Genomic DNA, 15,256 nt, shown 5'->3' on the forward strand with positions numbered 1-15,256 from the left:
TTTTAAACAACCAGATCTTGTGAGAGCTCCATCACCAGAACAGCAAGGGGGAAGTCCACCCACATGATTCAATTACCTTCCCCATAGGCTCCTCCTTCAACACATAGGGGTTACAATTAGAAATGAGACTTGGGTGGGGACACAGAGCCAAACCATATCAAGGTGCCACATCCTCCAGAAGGCACTCCCTCATGTCCTTCATCTCCGTCCCCACAGCATCCTGGGCTTACCGCTGCTGTGCACCAACTCATAAATTCATGCACTAACAGCAGACAGCATCTGTCTCCTAACCAGCCTGGGAGTTTCCTGAAGGCAGGGAACAGGTTTCCTATTTCTGTGTTGCCAGCATCTGGCAAAGAGTGGGTCCATGATGCAGAACGAATGAAGGAATGAGTGAATTAATGCATTGTCCTGTTTAGTCCTCATGGCTCTGGGGGTCCCTGTTCTGGTTCTTTGTGATCTCAGAAGCAAAGAGGAAGAGGAGGACCGTGACTCCCTAGCTTACTACCTCCTGCCTTACCATAGCTTTGCTAGTCCCTGATGACTTTGAGCCCTAGCCAGGTCAAACAGGGGTCACGTGTAGGACTAATGTGAGTTGGGGGAAGCTGGTACAATCTGCCAGCCCAGTAGTGTGGAAGGGGACTGAGGGCCTGACAGTGTCGCATGCCAGAACAAAGCCCATGCAAAGAATTGCGGCTCTCTGCCCCTTTTGGGCACCTGGTTAGGTTAAGAGGAGGGGAAAGGCTGAAGCAGAGGGAGGACAGAAGGATCGGGAAGTACGAAGGCTACCCCCTACATTGTGAGAGCCAGGCAGGGTCCCAGAGGTCATCTGAATGGCTAGGGTGTCCCTCCGTTGTGACTAGATAATGTCAGTCCATTCTTCCTGGCTGGGTGAGAAACTGCCTGCCTCCTCCTTACTCCCTTCCTCCAGCAGCCTTACTCAGAGGCCCTGCGGCCACTGTCATATCTATCTCAGTCTCTCAATAGCTCTGTGAAGGGTGACTGTGTGATTCCCACTTACAAATGAGGAAGACTTCTTCCCTGCCTTCTTTTGATTTATTTGAAAATTCTTTAGAACTCCATTTTAATTGACTTATTGGTTCTGTATATCTTTTGTGGTTTCTCTAAGAATTACAATGTAATTCTTTGGGAAGTCAGGGTGGGGATTGCTTTGAGCTCAGGAGTATGAGACCAGCCTGGGAAACATGGTGAAATCACATCTCTACAAAAAAAAAAATACATATATACATACACAAAAATTATATATACACAAAAATTAACCAGGTATGGTAGCTTGTTCCTATAGTCTCAGCTAGTCAGGAGGCTGAAGCTGGAGAATCACTTGAGCCCAGGAAGCGGAAGTTTCAGTGATCTAAGATTGTGCCACTGCATACCAGTCTGGATGACAGAGACCCTGTCTTGAAAACAACAACAACAAATATAGTATATATCCTTAACTTTTCACAGTTAACTGCGGTTCATCTTGCATAATTTCACATGCTATTTCCAGCTATTTGCTACCCTCCTGTCTGTCTTTTCTTTTCTTTTTTCTTTTTCTTTTTTTTTTTTTGAGGTGGAGTTTTACTCCTATTGCCCAGGCTGGAGTGCAATGGCACGATCTCAGCTCACCTCAACCTCCACCCTCCGGGTTCAAGCGATTCTCTCACCTCAGCCTTCTGAGTAGCTGGGATTACAGGTGTGTGCCACCACACTCAACTAATTTTGTATTTTTAGTAGAGATGGGGTTTCTCCATGTTGGTCAGGCTGGTCTTGAACTCCCAACCTCAGGTGATCCACCAGTCTTGGCCTCCCAAAATGCTGGGATTACTGTGCTGGCCCTTTTTTTTAAAAAATAGAGATGGTGTTCATTATGTTGCTGAGGCTGGTCTTGAACTCCTGACCTCAAGCAATCCTCCAGTCTCAGCCTCCCAAAATACTAGGATAACAGGCATTAGCCACCACACTTGGCCGTATCTGTCCTTTATGCTACAATTGTCAGATGCATTATTTCTACATACTCTATAAACTCTCCAAGACAATATTATAGTTCTTTCTTTCTTTCTTTCTTTCTTTTTTTTGAAACAAGGTCTCACTCTGTCACCCAGGCTGGAGTGCAGTGGTGCAATCACAGCTTACTGCAGACTCAACCTCCCATGCTCAAGCAATCCTCCCACCTCAGCCTCCCAAGCAGCTGGGACTACAGGTATGTGCCACCATGCCTGGCTAATTTTTGTATTTTTTGTTAATTTTTTCTTTAAAACAATCATATGTCTTTAAAGAAATTAAAAATAAAATAATCTTATATAGTTACCTAGATATTTACCATTTTCTATACTTTTCATTCCTTTCCAAAAATTTTCACATGGTATCATTTCCCTTCTGCCTGAAGAACTCCCTTTGGCATGTCTTATAATGCAGGCCTGCAGAAAATGCATTCTGTTTGCTTTTTTCCCTCTAATGTCTTTATTTAATTTTCATTCCTGAAGGAATGATTATTTCACTGGATATAGAATTTTATATGGAAATACTGAATTTTATTCATCATTTAAAAATGTTGTTCCACTATCTTCTGACTCCATAGTTTTTGAATGAAAAGTCAGCAGTCAAGCAAATTACTAGTGCTACCTATGTAGTGTGTTGTTTTACACTTCTTTCTTTCTTTCTTTCTTTCTTTCTTTCTTTCTTTCTTTCTTTCTTTCTTTCTTTCTTTCTTTCTTTCTTTCTTTCTTTTTTTGAGACACAGTTTCACTCTTTCACCAAGTCTGGAGTACAATGGTGCAATCTCAGCTCACTGCAACCTCCGCCTCCTGGGTTCAAGCGATTCTCCTAGCTCAGCCTCCTGAGTAGCTGAGATTACAGGCATGCGCCACCACACCTGGCTAATTTTGTATTTTTAGTAGAGGGTTTCATCATGTTGGTCAGGCTGGTCTCAAACTCCTGGCCTCAGGTGATCCACCCACCTGAACCTCCCCAAGTGCTGGGATTACAGGCATGAGCCATCGTGCCTGGCTATGCTGTCTACTTTCAACATTTTCTCTTTTTATTTTTATTTATTTATTTGTTTTGAGACAGAATCTCACTCTGTTACCCAGGCTGCAGTGCAGTGGCACGATCTCAGCTCACTGCAACCTCTGCCTCCCAGGTCCAAGCAATTCTCATGCCTCAGCCTCTCAAGTAGCTGGGATTATAGGCATGAGCCACTATGACCAGCCTCAACATTTTATCTTTATCTTTGGTTTTCAGATATTGCTTTGACTTGATATTTCTTGGCATAGTTTTCTTTCTTCCTTTTTTTAAATTTTTTTGTACAGACAGAGGTCTTACTATGTTTTTAGCCAGGCTTGTCTCAAACTCCTGGCCTCAAATGATCCTTCCACCTCAGCCTCCCAAAGTGCTGGGGTTACACAGGTGTGAGCTACTGTGTCTGGTCATTTAAAAAAATTTTATCCTGGTTGGGGTTTGGTTATCTTCTTGAAATTTGAAATTTATATCTTTATCAAATTTAGGAAGTATTTGACCATTTTTTCCTTCAAATATTTTATTCTGCCTCATTCTCATTTCTCTCCTTCTAGGACTGCAGTCACATGTATGTCAGGCCGTATAATAATGTCCTTTTGTTTTTTTGGTCTCAGGACCTACAGGTCCCTGAAACATTGTTTGATTTAATTGTTTTTAACATTTTTTCTCTGTGTTCTTCAGATTGTGTAATTCCTATCAATCTATCTTTGAGTTCACCAACTAGTTTCTACTCCTCTCCATTCTATTGTTCAACCCATCTAGTGAATTTTTTCCTCCTGAGCTGAGACACCAAGGATATTGTATATTTCTGTTCTATTTGTTCCTCCCTATACCTCTCCATTACTACAATTTGGTTCTTTAAAAAAAATAATTTCTCCAGCCTGGCCAACATGATGAAACCCCATCCCCACTAAAAATATAATAACTAGCTGGGCATGGTGATGGGTGCCTGTAATCTCAGCTACTTAGGAGACTGAGGCAGGAAAACTGCTTGAACCCAGGGGGCAGAGGTTGCAGTGAGCCAAGATACTGCCACTGCACTCCAGCCTGGGCAACAGAAGGAGACTCCATCTCAAAAAAAATTCTATTTCTTTGCTGAGATTTTCTATCTTTTCATTTAGCCACAGATCAGAAGGCTATAATTTTAATAAAGTACAATTTGTGAATTTTTTTTTTCACAGATCATACTTTGTTTGTTTGTTTGAAACAGCATTTCACTCTGTTGCCCAGGCTAGAGTGCAGTGGTGCGATCTTGGTTCACTACAATCTCTGCTTCCCCATTTCAAGTGACTCTCATACCTCAGCCTCCCGAGTAGCTGGAATTATAGGCATGCACCACCAGGCCCAGCTACTTTTTTCTATTTTTAGTAGATATGGGGTTTCACTGTGTTGCAAGGCTAGTCTTGAACTCCTGGCCTCAAGTGATTCACCCACCAGAGCCTCCCAAAGTGTTGGAATTACAGGCATGAGCCACCATACCCAGCCTCCATAGATCATACTTTTGATGTTATATTTAAAAGCTCATCACCAAAACCGAGATTTATCAGATTTTTCTCTTACGTTGTTGATATGGTTTGGCTGTATTCCCATCCAAATCTCATCTTGAATTCCCACATGTTGTGGGAGGGATCCAGTGGGAGGTAATGGAATCATGGGGGCGAGTCTTTCCCATGCTATTCTCATGCTAGTGAATAAATCTCATAAGATCTTATGGCTTTTAAAAGAGGAATTCCCCTGCACAAGATCTCTTCTCTTTGCTTACCACCATCCATGTAAGATGTGACTTGCTCCTCCTTGCCTTCCACCATGATTGTGAGCCTTCCTCAGCCATGTGGAACTGTAAGTCCAATTAAAACTTATTCTTTTGTAAATTGCTCAGTCTCAGGTATGTCCTTATCAGCAGCATGAAAACAGACTAATACAGTAAATTGGTACCAGTAGAGAGGGGTGCTGCTGAAAAGATACCCGAAAATGTGGAAGCTACTTTGAAACTTGGTAGCAGGCAGAGGTTGGAACAGTTTGGAGGGCTCAGAAGAAAACAGGAAAAGTTTGGAACTCCCTAGGGACTTGTAGAATGGCATCAACAAAATGCTGATAATGATATGCACAATGAAATCCACGCTGAAGTGGTCTCAGATGGAGATGAGGAACTTGTTGGGAACTGGAGCAAAGGTGATTCTTGTTATGTTTTAGCAAAGAGACTGGTGGCATTTTGCCCTTGCCCTAGAGATTTGTGGAACTTTGAACTTGAGGGAGATTATTGAGGATATCTAGCAGAAGAAATTTCTAAGTAGCAAAACATTCAAGAGGTGACTTGGGTGCTGTTAAAGGTGTTCAGTTTTAAAAGGGAAGCAGAGAATAAATGTTCAGAAAATTTGCAGCCTGACAATGTGATAGAAAAGAAAATCCCATTTTCTGAGGAGAAATTCAAGCTGGCTGCAGAAATTTGCATAAGTAACAAGGAACCAAATGTTAACCACGAAAACAATGGAGAAAATGTCTCCGGAGCATCAGAGACCTTCATGGCAGCCCCTCCCATCACAGGCCCAGAGGAAAAAATGGTTTCGTTGGCTGGGCCCAGGGTCCCTCTGCTGTGTTCAGTCCAGGGACTTGGCACATTGCATCCTAGCCGCTCCGGCTGTGACTAAAAGGGGCCAAGGTACAGCTCTGGCTGATGCTTCAGAGGGTGGAAGCCCCAAGCCTTGGCAACTTCCACGTGATGTAGAACCTGTGGGTACACAGAAAGTCAAGAATTTAGGTTTGTCAACCTCCCCCTAGATTTCAGAGGATGTATGGAAACGCCTGGATGTCTATGTAAAAGTTTGTAAGGGCAGGGTCCTCATAGAGAACATCTGCTAGGGCAGTGCAGAAGGGAAATGTGGGGTCAGAGCCCCCACACAGAGTCCCTACTGGGGCACTGCATAGTGGAGCTGTGAGAAAAGGGTCACCATCCTCCAGACCCCAGAATGATAGATCCACTGACAGCTTTCACTGTGCACCTGGAAAAGCCACAGACACTCAATGCCAGCCCATGAAAGAAGCCAGGAGGGGGAGTATACCCTGCAAAGCCACAGGAGCAGAACTGCCCAAGACCATAGGAACCCACCTCTTGCATCAATGTGACCCAGATGTGAGACATGGAGTCAAAGGAGATCATTTTGGAGCTTTGAGATTTGACTGCCCTGCTGGATTTCTGACTTCCATGGCGGCCTGTAGCACCTTTGTTTTGGCCAATTGCTTTCATATGGAATGGCTGTATTTACCCAATGCTGGTACCCCCATTGTATCTAGGAAGTAACTAACTTGCTTTTGATTTTACAGGCTTATAGATGGAAGGGACTTGTCTCCAATAAACTTTGGACTCTGGGCTTCTGAGTTAATGCTGAAATGAGTTAAGACTTTGGGGGACTGTTGGGAAGGCATGATTGGTTTTGAAATGTGAGGATGCGGCCGGGGGCGGTGGCTCAAGCCTGTAATCCCAGCACTTTGGGAGGCCGAGACGGGCAGATCACGAACCCCCTCTCTACTAAAAAATAAAAAATACTAGCCGGGCGAGGTGGCGGGCGCCTGTAGTCCCAGCTACTTGGGAGGCTGAGGCAGGAGAATGGCGGAAACCTGGGAGGTGGAGCTTGCAGTGAGCTGAGATCCGGCCACTGCACCCCAGCCTGGGCGACAGAGCGAGACGCCGTCTCAAAAAAAAAAAAAAAGAAAAAGAAATGTAAGGATGCAAGATTTGGGAGGGGCCAGGGGCAGACTGATATGGTTTGGCTGTGTCCCCACCCAAATCTCATATTGAATTCCCATGTGTTGTGGGAAGGACCCAATGGGAGGTAATTGAATCATGGAGGCAAGTCTTTCCCGTGCTGTTCTCTGATAGTGAATAAGTCTCATGAGATCTGATGGTTTTTAAAAGAGGAATTCCCCACGCAAGCTCTCTCTTTGCCTGCCACCATCCACGTAACATGTGACTTGCTCCTCCTTGCCTTCTGCCATGATCGTGAGGCTTCCCCAGCTATGTGGAACTGTAAGTCCAATTAAACCTCTTTCTTTTGTAAATTGCCCAGTTTTTATCTTTATCAGCAGCCTTAACACGGACTAATACAGTTAGCTTCTAGAAGTTTTATAATTTTTGTATTGTACATTTAGATGTATGATCCATTTTCAGTTAGTATTTGTGGGAGGAAGATTTGTGTATAGATTCTTTTTTTTTTTTGCATATGCACGTCCAGTTGTTCCAGCATCATTGAAAGGCTATCCTTTCTCCACTGAATTGCTTTGTTCTTTTGGTGTGGGTCTATTTCTAGGCTCTTCATTCTGTTCCATTGATCCATGGGTCTGTTTTTTTGTCAGTTGCACGCTGTCTTGATTTCTATGGCTTTGTAGTAAGTCTTGGAGTCAGGGGGTGTCAGTCCTCCAACTTCATAGTCGTTTAGTGCTTTCATTTTTGGAAGGTTATTAATTATTGACTCAATTTCTTTAATAGATATAGGTTTATCCAGATTATTGTTTCTTGTGTGAGTTTTGGTAGTTTATATCTTTCAAAGAATTGGCCTATTTCATCTAGGTTATCAAATTTATGGAAACAGTTGTTCGTGATATTCCTTTGTTATCCTTTTAATATCCATGGGATCAGTATTGGTGACCCCTCTTTAACTTCTGAAACAGTAGTCTTCCATTGTTAGTGGCTCAATTTCTGTAAACTTTAGTTATCTGTGGTCAACAAGAGTCTAAAAATATTAAATGGAAAATTCCAGAAATAAACAATTCATAAGTTTTAAATTATGAATTTATGCACCCTTTTTAGTATCATCATGAAATTTTGTGCTGTCCTGCTCCATCCAGCCCAGGATGTAAATCATCCATTTTGTCCAAATATGCATGCTGTGTATGCCACCTGCCTGTTAGTCATCGACATCATCTGCTCCTGACATGCTATCATCAACATCAGCATGGTTTGATAATTCAGGATCACCTGAAGTAGATGATCCTCCTTCTGATGTATTGTGGCCTAACAATATATGCCAATGTTGAAATGGCCACTGCAAAATTATAACTGAGGCAGTGAAAAGAGATCTGACCTGGTCGGGTGCTGTGGCTCATGCCTGTAATCCCAGCACTCTGGGAGGCCGAGGTGAGGGAATCACCTGAGGTCAGGGGTTCAAGACCAGCCTGGCCAACATAGTGAAACCCTGTCTCTAGTAAAAATATAAAAACTAGCCAGGCATAGTGGTGCACGCCGGTAGTCCCACCTACTCAGAAGACTGAGGCAGGAGAATTGCTTGAACCAAGAAGGCTGAAGTTGCAGTGAGCTGAGATCCTGCCACTGCACTCCAGCCTGGGTGACAAAGTGAGACTCCATCTCAAAAAAAAAAAAAGGAAGAGATCTGACCTAACCAATTCCAACTTACTTTTAATCTCCAAGCTATCCTTGTTCATTCCTGACCATAGGGTGAACTATTAATAACTTTATTAATAACTTTGGGAGGAACTTAGTTTACAGTTTAAAACAAAGATGATAACAGACTTTTCCCAAAACAAAACCTCTTCTTGGCTGGGGACTAGACTGCCTAGACTGCCTTTGTAGGACTAACAAATTAGCCAAACGATTAGAGATTATGGTTTAGGAGTCATGCAGCTGGAGGTTACATGATTCTGACCCTCCCCAAAGAACTACTGGGGAAATCATCACCATTGTAAAACCTAAGATCACCTAAGATCAGTGCTTGAGATATTTTGCAGATCAGCTGGCACCACCCAGATGGATAAACTGACTCATCTGATCTTGCAGCCCCAACCCAGGTACTGACTCAGCATAAGAGGATAGCTTTGGCTCTGTTTTTTTGTTTGTTTGTTTGAGACAGGGTCTCTCTGTCACCCAGGCTGGAGTGCAGTGACACGATCTCGGCTCACTGCTACCTCTACCTCCCAGGCTAAAGGGATCCTCCCGCCTCAGCCTCTGGAGTAGCTGGGACTATAGGTATGAACCAATATGCCTGGCTAATTTTTGTATTGTTTGTAGAGATGCGGTTTTGCCATGTTACCTAAGCTGGTCTCAAACTTCTGAGCTCAATCAATCAGTCCGCCTCAGCCTTCAAAAGTGCTGGGATTATAGACATGAACCACCACTGCCCGGCCCTATGATTTCATCTCCGACTCAACCAGTCAGTACTCCCAACTGACTGGTTCTCCACCCACCAAATTATCCTTAAAAACTCTGATCCCTGAATGCTCAGGAAGGCTGATTAGAGTAATAATAAAACTCCAGTTTCCAGCACAGCTGGCTCTGTGTGAATTCCTCTTTCTCTATTGGAATTCCTCTGTCTTGATAAATTGGCTCTCTGTAGGCAGCAGGTAAGGTGAGCTTGCTGGGCAGTTACAATACCTATGTCATTCGCCATTCGCCTCACTTCATCTCGTTGTGTAGGCATTTTATCATGTCACATCATCACAAGAAGAAAAAGGATGGGTACAGTACAATAAGATATTTTGAGAGGAAAAGAGAGACAGAGAGAGCATATTCACAAAATTTTTATTCCAGTATATTATTATAATTTTCCTATTTTATTATTAGTTCTGTTTTATTATTATTATATTATTCTTACTATGCCTAATTTATAAGTGAAACTTTGTCATAAGTAGGTACATACAGGGAAAGACATAGGATATGTAGGGTTTGATATTACTGCCTATTTTAGGTATCCTTCAGGCGTCTTGGAACATATCCCTTGCCATTAAGAGGGGACTACTGTATTTGTAATCTGTGTCTTCTGTCTTTCTTAGTTAGCCTGGATGTTGGTTCATCATTTTTATTGATCTCTTAAAAGAACAAGATTTAGATTTTATTTATTTTCTCTACTTCCTGCTTACAGTTTTGTGGTTTCTGCTCTAATTTTTATTATTCCTTTTCCTCTGCTTATTCCGAGATTAAATTGCCCCTTTTCTCTAGTTTTTTAAGGGGAAAACTTAGGTTATTGATTTTAGATCTTTCTCTTTTAAAATATATGCATTTAATGATATAAATTTCCCTCGAAGCACTGCTTTCATGGCATTCAACAAATTTTGAAGATTTGTATTTTCATTTACTTTTTCTTTTTTTTTTTTTGAAAATGTCATGCTCTGTCACACAGGCTGGAGTACATCAGTACGATCACGGCTCACTGTAATAACCTCAAACTCCCAGGCTCAAGTGATCCTCCCAGCTCAGCCTCCCGAGTAGCTGGGACTACAGGCTTGCACCACCACACTTGGCTAATTTTTTCTATTTTTCTGTAGAGCTAGGTCTCACTTTATTGCCCAGGCTGGTGTCGAACTCCTGGGCTCAAGTACTTCACCTTCCTCAGCCTCCCAAGTTGCTGGGATTATAGGTGTGAGGCACTATGCCCAGCCTCATGTTCGTATATTAAAAATATTTAAAATTTTCTCCTGAGACTACTTCTTTGACCTATGTGTTACTTAGAAGTGTGTTGTTTAATCTCCAAACATTTTGGGATTTTCCAGCTATCTTGGTGTTACCGATTTCTAGTTTAGTTCCCTTGTGTTCTGAGAAAATATTTATACAGGAACAGGATTCTATCCTGGACATTGTGCATGTTATGCTATAGAGGCTCTGGTTTCTGTTAGTCCTCCGAAACATGTTGATTTCTTTTTATTATTATTATTATTAGGCAATTAACTTCAAACTCTGCTCTTTGGGGGCAGCTCAAACCTCAGTTCAGTTATTTTCCTCTGCTAAAGTATTTTTCATGCATGTGTGGTTCAGGGAGCAGTGAGAGATTTGGGCAGAGTTTACAGATGGGATCTGGAGCCACCCTCTTTCTGAGCCTTTCCTTTATGGCACTCCCCACTTCACTTTCCAGTGGCTGTGGTTGCTCTAAACTTTGTGCTCTGATTCTTCAGGCCAGAAAGACCGCAGGTTCCCTAAGTGTGCTCTGCTGACTGTAGTTCACCTTCAAGATCAAAGCCAGAAAAACAGATAATTCACCACATGTCATGCCCTTCTTCCAAGTGTTGACTCCCAGCCAGGGTCTACTTGCTTTTATTCACTCTTCAGTGCCTCGCAGTGGTTTTGGGGTTTGTTTTGCTTTTTTGTTTTCTTTTGTTTTTGTATTTTGTCAACAGTTACTATCTGTGGGAAGGTCAATTCAGTAGGATCTTAGTTCTTCTGGAAGAGAAATCCCTCAACCCAAGTCATAGAAAGGTAACATCACTGACCTGTGGCCACTCAGCTAGCAAATTGCAGAACAGGTATTCAAACCCAGGACTAAGCAACACCAGTCTCCTCCGTCCCCCACCAACCCCACATACTTTTTATTATGTGAATCTGTCTTCCCTCTCTTATTTGTCAAAAGTCCCAGAACTACTTACTCTTCAAGTGACAGTGGTGGGCCTTGCAGGGCTCTGACTTTTCCCTTTGCATAAAATCCATCAGATTTAGGAAGAGGTTTTATTTCTTGCCTTTTGTGCATTTTCTCTCCTGTGAAAGGATGATGATTAAAGTGCCTTGGCTTTGAAGTTAGAAATACCTGTGTTCAAATCCTGCCTCTGATACATATGTGATCTTGGACAGGTCGTTCCAGTTTCCTTATCTGTAAAATGGGGGAAACAATAATATTGGCCTCAAACAGTTGTGGTGAAGATTAAATGAGATATTTCACATGAAGCTCAAAGAACGGTGACTGACCTACAGTAAGCAGTCATTAAATGAGACCTCATGGGGTTTTTCCTACTCTCAGGTACGGGGGTGCTCACAGTGGGATGCTCCATCAGGTATTTCTCCAAGAGGAGGGTACATCAGGGGCCTGAGCCCAGGACACTGTTTGAGAAGCTGGTCCTCTTGGGATGTCAGCCCTATTAAGCTGGGCTGCTGTCATGTCAACTGGGGTGGCACAGGAGCCTAGAGCGGTGTGAACAGGTCCATATTTTTCGGGGAAAGAAACCCAAGCCCAGAGAGAGTCAGCTCCCATCTGAGATCTGTGCAGAGCTGGGAGTGCTGAGGTCTGCTTCCTCAGTCAGTGATATTTTTTCTTCTGTTGAATGCCCATACCCCTCACCGGGGGAGCTTCGGGTGCAGGGGTTGGGCGCAGAGTGGGTGGGGGTGGCTCTCGGAGTCCAGGGGGCCCAAGAGGAGGAGCTGTGAGTACTGCCATCACAGAAGGTGGATGAGGAGGAGATTTCTGTTTTATTTTCCTCCAGCGGGCTGGAACGGTTTCTAGAAGGAACACAAAGAGATGCGGAGAAGCCACTGAAGAAAGAAAGAAAGGAGTAGAGGCTGGGAGCAGGGGGCGGCGTGGGGAATGCAAAAGAGGAAGAGGCTAGTGGCTGCCGCTGGCCGGAGCTGGCGTCTCTGGTTTGGGTCTGGCCATGGACCAGCAGGCAGCAGCCAGCACAGCACGATGGGCTTGGAGAGCTGGCAGGGCGCTGCGACAGAAAGAGGACGCCGGTTAGGGTGCTGGGGGAGGGGACCCTCTGCCCTCCCAACCCCGCCTGGCCAAAGAAATGTCCGTGTAGTGAGCACTGACCACGTGATGCCCTTTCACCCGCCTCACGTATTTAATTAAAAAGACAGAAAAACAACCTCCTTCTAGATAGTCTTACGGTCTCTTTTTTTTTAGATGGTGTCACAAAGCTCAGAGAGGGTAAATGAAGAGCCCGAGGTCACCCAGCTTGTAGGTAGCAGAGCGGGGAGGCGCCCTACACGGAGCAGCCTGTAGCATCCTGAGAAGCTGTGACTTGCCCTGACGTGGGGAGTCAGGGGGATGGCGGAATTCTCAGGTTCATTTCTCTTCCCACACCTGGCAGGCTGTCCCTGAAAGCTGTCCTCTTTCATCATTTATTCAGTCATTCATCCATTCATTCCTGAGCATTCGAGGCTGCGTGCTGAACCCTGGGGGACCACAGTGAACACGCTAGATACCACCCTTCCTGTGAAGAGCTCGAGGCTAGTGGGGTCCCTAAAGAGAGCCGGGAACATCAAACCTGAGGATTGGGAGCAAACGTTAAATCCAGTCCCCCTCCCCGATTTACACGCACACACACGCACACGCACAAACAGTCCCTTCACCTTCTGAGTGTCATGGGAACCGGACTTCTAGCCCTCTGCGGTGCCCAGCAGCACTGGCAGCCACCCGACCGCAAGGGGGCGCTGTGAGGGCAGCAAGCAGGATTCCCTAGGCTCTCGCCCCCTGGTGGCGGCAGCGGCTCCTGCTCTGCTCACCACGCCCCTTTGTGATTTCTGGGACACAGAAATCCCAGAAATTTCTGTGATTGTTGAGCCTCCTGGGGGCCTCTTGGGTCACCACTTCTCTCCCCTCCTGTTCCAGCCCTGTGGGGAGGGCCTGCTGGCCTTCACCTAGGCCATGCCCTGGTGTTGCCACAAAGCGCCTTGGAGGCCATATCTCACCAGAGCGGGCAGGAGGTCCCTGCATCAGGCCTGGGCCTCAGACACATTCTCTCCTGTGATCCTGTAGCCAGCCTCTCTCCTGTCCCCACTTCTGATGAGCCAGAGGTTTTGTGCCATGCATGCTCAAGCTGGGACTGCTGCTGCCCTGGACAGAGCCCAGCTCTAAATCAGGCAATTTAGAGCCATGTATGGTGGCCTGCCCCTGTAGTTCCAGCACTTTGGGAGGCCCAGGCAGGAGGATTGCTAGAGCCCAGCAGTTCAACCAGCCTGGGCAACATGGGGAGACCCTGTCCTACAAAAATGAAAATAAAAATATTAGCCAGGCGTGGTTTCGAGCACCTGTAGTTCCAGCTACTCGGGAAGCTGAGATGGGAGGATTGCTGGAGCCTGGGAGTTGGAGGCTGCAGTTAGCCCGGATTGTACCGCTGCACACCAGCTTGGGCAACAAAGCAAGATCCTGGCTCAAAAAATAGAAACATTTAAAAAATCAGGCAGTTTAGGTGAGAGTCAACTGCCAGTCAGCTGAACTTGAAGCCAAGGCTGTCTTCCTAAAGTTGATCTCTTTTCTGAATGGTAAACCCTGGGGAAAGCAAGGGAGCGATGGATTTGGATCTTTTAGGCTTCCGCAGTCCAGGGATCAGAGTTTAGGGGAGGTAAAAGGAAGACAGACACAGCAATTGCATGCCAGGCACTGTGCTGTTGGAGCTCCTTAAACGGTTTCTCAGTCCTGACAATGACTCTACAGTGGGACTTATTTTCTGTCTTTTACAGAGGAATAAATTAAAACTCAGAGAGGTTAAGTAACTTGCCCAAGGGTACACAGCTATGTGTAGCTATGTGTAGATGGGAGATTCCAGCATCAGCTCCTGCCCCTCACCATATTGCAGTGGCTTCTGGTTCTCCCATCCCACTCTCTGCACTCTGCAGACAGCACAGCACCCTTCTCCTCCCTGTCTCCATGCCATTGGACATTCCTCCTCAACTTCTCCTCCACTTCCCTGCAGATAGTTAGGGCCACCTTCCCCCTTAGTACTAGTGAGGGTTTGAAAGAGAAGCACAGCACATTGGGGCCACCAGCAGGCTAGGACTCTATGGTCCAGGCGACTACAAAACAGAGCTATCTGGATAGATGAAATGACCTCTCCCTGAACCACATGGCCCGAGCTCCAGACCAGAGATGAGCTACAGATGCTCAAGAGAGAGCCAGGCACAGAGAAAAAAAGCTAGAGGGATGCTTTGGAAGATGAATTGCTCTGATGGGTGCCAGGGGTCACTGGGGCTTCCCATGTGATTGGGAGGCCAGATTTCTCACCACCCATTTAGCCTCAGACACAGGCTGCTTTCAGCCAGGGTTATAGGTAGCTGGGAATACAAAAGTTAGGCAGGGAGAGCAGAATCCAGCTTGATCCTGGGCTGGGAAACATGGAGTGGGGGTGGGGGAATAGTGGCTGGTCTGGTACCAGGCTTATGGTTTGCTGGAAAGATGTGTCTTCTCCAGCAACAACTGTGAGAGAGAGCTGGGTTGTGAACTACCCTGGAGGGGAAGCCTCCATGGGACCCTGGGATTCACACGCACCCTGTTGTGGGTACCCAAGGGTATCTAACTCCATTCTAGATGTCAATGGACCCTTTGCAAAGGTTAGGGTGCTCTGAGGCCTCTGCTGAAGGGAAGGAAACTCACATGCATTGAGCATCAACTCAGTGTTGGGCACTGGGCAGGTCATGATGCCATCAGTGAAATAAAGGCATCAATAGCCACCACGTCTTGAGCATCTGCTACATCAGGAAGCATGTTAAGCACTTTGTTGTGTTATGGTTGTTAACATCAACAGTAACACA

The sequence above is a fragment of the Piliocolobus tephrosceles genome, chromosome 16 (genome assembly GCF_002776525.5).
Source record: "Piliocolobus tephrosceles isolate RC106 chromosome 16, ASM277652v3, whole genome shotgun sequence".
NCBI classification, from domain to species: Eukaryota; Metazoa; Chordata; class Mammalia; order Primates; family Cercopithecidae; genus Piliocolobus; species Piliocolobus tephrosceles.